Raw genomic sequence first — 7,998 nt, forward strand, 5'->3', positions numbered from 1 at the left:
ATGCACGCAGGTCAGAAGCGCTGCTCTCATCGTGAAGTACTCCCTCCTGTTTGTATCCAAACCTGTCGCACCCGTGGCACCCAGGGTACCACCGCTGCGCGACGCATGGGCCCGTTCCCGAGTTCCTGGGAAGGTTTCATCCCGGGCAGCGTCTACGAGCAGCCCGGCAAGCTACCATCCCAGAAGGGGCTAGCGGGGCTTCGGGGAATATTCCCGCCTGGGCACCTCCCGGGAAGCTGCTTCCCGGGGGAGGTTCCTGGGTGCGTTGGGCCCGGGCGCTTCCCGGGGTCAACTTGCCGGGACAGGGGGTTCCCGGGCGCATGCCCCCGTCTCAAGTGTGGGGCCCAGTAGCCAGATCAACAGCGCCACGCGGGCGCGTGGCGGGCGTGGGATGCGCGGCCCCACCGGGGCAAGGAGTAAGGCGCACGGCTCATTAAATGAGCCGACCGGCGGGGCGTTACCTGTCCGATCAAGGGAACAGTGGATGTCCAATCCTACTCTAGGGTTTTAGACCCCTAGCGGCGGAGGTGGCATCCATCCGGCCGCGCAGGGCCTCATTGGCCGTGCCGGCGATCGCCGGGGCGAACCCCGACGCCCCCACCGAACCTAAAAGGGGGCCATGACCGCACGCCCCCGGTGTCGGAGCACCGTGCGACGACATCTGGCGCGCCAGGTAGGGGGCGCGGGAGAAGAGCCTGCAGGTGGTCGCCGGCAGCATCGTTCCTATCGACGTCGGCTCTCCCTTCTTCGCCGACGGGACCAGCCACCATGACCCCCAAGCGGGCTGGTGATCCACGGATAGACTCGCCTGAAGCCCCAGCAGCACACACGCGGTTGCACGACGTGCGACCTGAATTAGTGGCTCAGGAGAACCCCGAGCCCTCGAGAATGGAGCAACCACAGCTGTCTCCCCCGCCTCCTCGGCCGTCTGCAGACAATCGGCCGAGGGGACCGGCTGCCCCCAGTGCCAGGGCCAGTCGCGCGAGCGGGCATGGTGCTGCCCGCGCCGGCCAGCGAGTTGAGTCCCGGGCCGAGGATGCTCCGCGACAGCGGCACCATGAGCACATCGCGTCGTGAGCAAGCCCTGGGGGTTCGCACCCTGCGCACCCGGAGGCATCCGGGGCCAGAGCGGGAAGCAGCCGCTCAGGAAACCGGCTGCCCCCCGCGTGAACCCCAGCGGACGCCATCATCGCCGCGCGCGTCATGGTGCGGTACGAGCCGCAGCAGGGCACGGCGGCGCACGAGACGTGGGGTGAGGAGTTGGAAGAGTTTCTCGCCCTGGCCGCCCAGAAGCCGCAAGGCGAGGGCGCCCCGGTAGGCTCCGGCCACGGGCAGAACCCGGAGCGCGGGGACGCGCCGCCCGCCTCGCAACAGGGGGAGAATCCTCCCCCTCCGCCGGGAGGCCAAGGAGACGGGGGCCTGGAGGGGTCCTCGAACTCATCGCCCACCGTTCCGAGGGGCGATGCACGCGGCATCTTGAATGCCTGCCAGCAGGAGGATTTGCACCAGCGCTTGGAGCGCTGGCACAGGTGCGAGGTAGAGCGCCAGCTCCCACAGGAGCAGGAAGACGCTCCCATGGGCCCCGAGGACGGTTGCACCGCGTTCACACGCGAGCTGCGGCGGGTGACATGGCCCCGTAAGTTCTGAGCGCCCGTGCTCGGTACGTACGACGGGACCGCCAAACCCAAGGATTTTCTCCTGACCTATACGTTGGGCATGCATGCCATTGACGCCGACGACAAGGTCAGGGCAAACTGGTTTCCGATGGTCCTGAAAGTATCAGCGCGAACCTAGCTGCTCAACCTGCCCGCCGGGTCCATCGCCACTTGGGCGGACCTGCGCGAGCAGTTCGTGAGCGCGTTCCAGGACGGCTATAAGCGCCCGGGAACCATGGCGGAGCTGCACACTATCGTGCAGAAGCCGGGAGAGACGTTGCGGGCCTTCGTCAACCGCTTCTTCAACCTCTCCTATTCCATCCCAGAGGCGGAGGCGGCCGCCATCATCAACACCTTCGCCATCAACGACCGCGATCCCAAGATGCGCGAGAAGCTGAGCACGCATCGGATCCGGACGACGCAGGATCTGTATGCCCTGGCGCACAAATGCGCCATGGCCGAGGAAGGGCGCCTAGCGCCCGAGCTAGCAACTAAGGCTGCCGCGAGCCCTGGCGAAGGCTCGCAAAAGAAGGGTTCCCGCAAGCGTAGCGGGAAGCAAGTTCTCGCTGCGGACTCGGGGGCTCCTGCCGTGAGGCCCGCGAAGAAGGCCTCGCCGGGTGGCGGGTCTGGCGGGAAGCCGGGTGACGCGCCCCGCTGCCCCATCCATAGCAAGTCCACCCACGACGCGCAGAACTGCCGTGTACTGCAGGGGATCAAGCAGCGGCGGGAGCAGCGCCAAGAGGAGCGCCGCGCCGCCGGCGCCTGCTTCAACTGTGGCGACATCGGGCATCTCTCCCGAGACTGCCCGAACGACCCCAGGGCGGGGTCAAGGCCTGCCGGCGGCGGTGTCGGCAGGGATGAACCCCAAGGGGGGCGCGGACAGTCTCGCGCTGGGCGGGAACGCCCACCCCGGGGACGCGACAGGGCACGCGCTGAGGAGCAGCGCGAGTCCGACTGTACTGGCGGCGACGAGTCGGGCTTCCAGGAGCCTCGCAGTGTTGCTTGCATCCATGGGGGAGCTTACGCTCTCTCATCCCACGCCGCGGTGAAGCGCCTCCCCGCGACGTGTGCGCGCTGTTGCTGGATGCGGAGCCGCAACAGCCGCTGAGGTGGTCGCACGTGCCGATCACTTTCAGCGCCGACGATCACCCCGCACGACAGTTGGGTTCAGGGGTAATACCCTTCATTGTCTCGCCGATCATTAGCAATATGACGGTGACCAAGGTGCTGGTGGACAACGGAGCGGGGCTTAACCTCCTGTCCGCCAGGCTGGTGGAAAAGCTCCAGGTACCGGTGGAGCAGCTGAAGCCCACTGACCCGTTCCGGGGGGTGAACCCCGGGATCGTGCGCCCCCTGGGACGCATCACGCTGCCGGTCACCTTCGGGTCCCGGGAAGCGTTCAGGACCGAACACATAGTGTTCGACGTGGCGCATACCCCGATGCCCTACAAACGGGATCCTTGGTCGGCCAGCGTGGATCAAGTTCATGGCGGCCACGCATTGCGCCTATGGCGTGATGAAGATGCCGTCCGTCTATGGAGTCCTCTCCATCAGGTGCGACCTCAAGGACGCGGCCTGGTGCGTTGGCGAAGTCGTCCGGGCTGTTGCCGCAGCTGACGCCGGCAACGAGGATGCTGCCGGAGACGACGGCATGCCGGGCGATGCCCTGGCAACGAAGAAGGCCCGCGCTACCCCGCAAGAGCTTGCTGGGGGAGGCGCAGGCTCGAGCTCGCGCCTCGGCAAGGGGCAGGGGCTCCGGGAGGAGGCCGCGAAGGTGAAGAAGCTGCCCCTCCGCAGGAAAGCACCCTCATCACCTTCCTCCGGGATAATGCCGACGTGTTCGCTTGAGAGCCGTTGGATCTTCCCGGAGTCCCCAGGGAGGTGATTGAGCATCGGCTTGCGGTGCGCCCGCATCCGGTCAAGCAGAAGATTCGGCGGCAAGCACAATAGCGTAAAGATTTCATCAAGCAAGAGGTGGACAAGCTCAAGGCTGCCGGGGTAACCAGGGAAGTTCTATATCCTACTTGGCTGGCTAACCCTGTAGTAGTGCCTAAAGCAGGGAATAAGTTTCGCATGTGTGTAAGTTTTACCGATCTTAATCGCGCATGCCCCAAGGATCCCTTCCCTATATCCCGTATTGATCAAATAGTTGATTCTACCGCTGGTTGTGACTTGCTGAGTTTTCTGGATGCTTTCTCCGGCTACCATCAAATCAAGATGGCGGTCGAGGATGAGGAAAAGACAACGTTTATCACCCCGGTTGGCTGTTATTGCTATACGTGCATGCCTTTCGAGTTGAAGAACGCGGGCACCACATTTCAGCGCGCCCTGCGCGAATGTTTGGGGCCCCAGCTAGGCCGCAACGCGGAGGCCTACATGGACAACATCGTCATGAAATCAAAGCGCGGGGACTCGCTGATTGATGACCTACGGGAGACGTTTGACAACCTCGGCAGGATCAAGCTCAAGCTGAACCCCGATAAGTGCACCTTCGGTGTCAACTCCGGGCTGCTTCTGGGCTTCTTGGTTTCACACACGGGGATACAGGACAACCCGATCAAGATAGAAGCCATTGAGAAGATGGGGGGCCCCGCAAGGTGAAGGATGTCCAGCGCCTCAACGGCTGTGTTGCGGCGCTGGGACGTTTCATCTCCAGGCTGGGTGAGCGTGCCTTGCCTTTCTTCAGGGTGATGAAGAAGAAGGGTCCAGTCGACCGGACTCCCGAGTCCGAGGCGGTGTTCCGGGAACTCAAGCAGTACCTTGAGGTCGCTGCCCGTCCTCGTCGCCCCAAGCCGGGCGAGCCGCTGCTACTTTACCTAGCGGCGACTGACCAGGTGGTCAGCTCGGTGCTGGTTGCCGAGAGGGAGGAAGATGTCCCGGGGACTGGGGCTGCGGGGCAGGGGGCGGAGTGGCCCCCGACAACCGCCTCGGGCTCGAGGATCACCCCCGAGTCGGCAACCACGGCACCGCGGAAGCGGTTGGTGCAACACCTGGTGTACTTCGTTAGTACGGTGCTGCGCGACGCGCGGACGAGGTACCCGCAAGTGCAGAAGCTCCTTCTGGGGATTCTCCTTGCGTCCCGCAAGCTGCGCCACTATTTTCAGGCGCACTGCATCACGGTGGTGTCCGGGTTCTGCCTTGAGCGGGTCCTCACCAACCGTGAAGCCACCGAGAGAGTAGCCGAATGGAGGATGGAGTTGTCGGAGTTTGACCTCCACTTCGCCAACTCTAAAAGCATTAAGAGCACGGCCTTGGCGGACTTCATCGCGGAATGGACGTCCACAGGCGTAAAAGAAAGTGAACCGGAGACCAGCCTCCCGGCAAGCTGGACAAGGGCCACTGGGTCCTCTATTTCGACGGTGCGTTCAGTCTTCAAGGAGCAGGCGCTGGAGTCGTCATCGAGTCACCGACAAGGGACCAGTTGAGGTTCGCTGCCCAACTCGACTTCGCGAAATCCACCAACAACACGGCGGAGTACGAGGGCCTGCTTGCCGGGTTGCGGGCGTCGGTCGCCCTTGACATTAAGCGCCTAGTTGTTTGCGGCAATTCCTAGCTCATGATCAACCAGGTGAACAAGGACTACGACTGCCCTAGAATGGCGCCGTACGTGGAGGAGATCCACAAGCTAGAACGAAAGTTCAAAGGTTTGCGCTTCGAGCACGTCAAGCGGAAGGATAACTTCGCTGCTGACGAGCTGGCCAAGATGGCAGCAGAGCGCCGGAAGCCTCCGGCGGGGGTGTTCTGTCAGAAGGAAGCGGCTCCTTCAGTCGCCCCCCAGCCGGCTGCCGGGGACGCCCCTCTGGCAACCAAAGGAACCCCTGCAGCAGCGGGGGTCCATGCCGCTGACATAGCGGCTTGCGTTGTCAGAGAGATTCCCCCCGGGCGGAAGAAATCGTCCGCTACTTGAAAGGGGAAGCTCTCCCGAAAGATGACGTCACCGCGGAGCGAGTAGCGCGGCAAGCCAAGATGTACACTGTGGAGGATGGGAACCTCTACCGCAAGCGTGCGAACGGTGTCAAGCTTATCTGTGTGCCGCAGGACGAAGGGCGCGCACTGTTGGAGGAAATACACCGAGGCACATGTTCACACCATGTGGCCTCCCGGGCTTTAGCCGGCAAGGCGTTTCGGCACGGCTTCTACTGGCCCACGGCCCTGGCCGACGCGGAGCGGCTGGTGAGGACGTGCGAAGCGTGCCAGTTCCATTCGAAAAAGAGCAACCAGCCGGCGCAGGTCCTACATGTCATTCCGTCCTCATGGCCGTTCGCGGTCTGGGGGCTCGACATCGTCGGTAAGCTACCGAGGGCGGTTGGCGGTTATGAATATTTGTTCGTGGCCATTGATAAGTTCTCCAAGTGGGTAGAGGTGGAACCAGTGCGGAAGGTGACCGCCTAGGCGGCCATCAAGTTCTTCAAAGGCATTGTGTGCCGGTTTGGTGTGCCTAACAGCATCATCACCGACAACGGCACGCAGTTCACGAGCGCGGCGTTTCAAGCCTATTGCGAAGACATGGGCACTAAGCTACGCTTCGCGTCCCTTGCTCACCCGAGGAGGAACGGACAGGTGGAGCGAGCCAACGCAGAGGTGCTGCGGGGGCTCAAGACGAGAACCTTTGACAAGCTCAAAGGCCACGGGAAACACTGGGTCAAAGAACTCCAGCCCGTGATGTGGTCCATCCGGACCACACCTAGTCGGGCAACGGGCGAAACTCCTTTCGCCCTTGTCTATGGGGCAGAAGCGGTGCTGCCCCTCGAGCTCAAGCACGGATCTCCCCGGGTACGCTCGTACGGCGACACCAGCCAACACAAGCAAAGGGTCGACGATCTAAACTTCATCGAAGAGCTTCGATGCCGGGCTGCTGTGCGAGCTACGCGCTACCAGCAGGGACTCCGTCGTTATCACGACAGGCGAGTCCGTCCCCGGGGGCTCGAGCACGGAGACCTTGTCCTGCGCCGGATACAAGGAACGAAGGCCGGGAACAAGTTGACTCCAAAATGGGAGGGCCCCTTCCAGGTAGTGCAGGTGACCAGGTCGCGGGTTGTCCGGCTGGAAACCGAAGACGGCTTGCCGGTGCCCAATAGTTGGAATATTGAGCACTTGCGCAAGTTCTACCCGTGAAGCGGCGGAGCCCGACCCTCAGGTGATGCCGCCGATGCATACCTCTCGAACTAGTGTAGCCAGGCAGCCCCCGTGTGTAAACCACTAGTTATTGTGAATAAAGATAAGTGTTTCGCCCCTGAGCTTTGAGTTTGCCTTGTTTATTCCCATGTTCCTTCCTCTTCTGTTTCCTGCTTCAAGTGCACAAAGGTGTTTTTCCATACTTGGTTGTGAGCAGGGGCTGTTGGAGCCTCGAAAACATAAACCCGTTGTCGGATCGTTCCGGCACGGGACATGTAGTTGCCGGGCCACCCCCAACGGGCATCACTGGACATGCGGTTGCCGGGCTCCCCGCAACCCGCATCACTGGACGTGCAGTTGCCGGGCCTCCCGCAACGTGCATCACTGGACATGCGGTTGCCGGGCTCCCCGCAACCTGCATCACTGGACCTGCAGTTGCTGGCCTCCCCGCAACGTGCACCGCGGAGTCGCTGCGCCTGGAAAATGAAATGCTCACATCCAAGTTTGGCATCGACCCCTTTGTGCCCGGGGGCTGCGAGGCAAGATGAGTTTGTCTGTGTTGCTTTGTGTATTTTCGTGAATTTCGAAAAAAATTGCAGCACCTCGGGCCTGGTAAGAATCTAACCTGCAGGAAAGGGTGGAATCTTATGCACTGTGATGCCCGTGGGCTGGCCACGGGATGCACCGTACACCGGTGCCTTGTGGTGCGGGATGACCGCAACACAAGAGGCTCACCGCACTCCGAGGCTTCTGACTCGAGAGGGCGCCGCCACGTGTACCGCAGTTGCCTGGTATGCATGACGGCGGGGACTGTACCGCGTTTCGAGGGAGGGGTGACACGGGTTCTGCGCGGGTCCGTCGCGCGCGGTGGGAAACCCCCCTCCCGCGCCTATAAAAGGCGCGCCCCAGCCACAGAACGGCTCAGAGTGAAGCCGGGCGACGGGCTGTTAAGGCGGGTGGTGCCACAGAGGCGCGATGGTGGTGCATCCCATCAGCGCTTAGTGCCGACGGGTGCGCTGCCATCGCGCCCCTGCTGCATCACCCCATCGAGCCCGCCCCGAGGGGCATCGCAGAGGCACGATGGCAGTGCATGCCATCAACGTTCTGCACCGACGGGTGCACTGCCGCCGTGCTCCTGCCACACCTCCTCAAGCGGGTGGCTCCAGTGCGAGGGTCGTCGCGAAGGCACTGTGGTGGTGCATCCCATTAGCGTCCGGCGCTGACGGGG

Source organism: Brachypodium distachyon, chromosome 4, assembly GCF_000005505.3.
Source record: "Brachypodium distachyon strain Bd21 chromosome 4, Brachypodium_distachyon_v3.0, whole genome shotgun sequence".
Taxonomy (NCBI): domain Eukaryota; kingdom Viridiplantae; phylum Streptophyta; class Magnoliopsida; order Poales; family Poaceae; genus Brachypodium; species Brachypodium distachyon.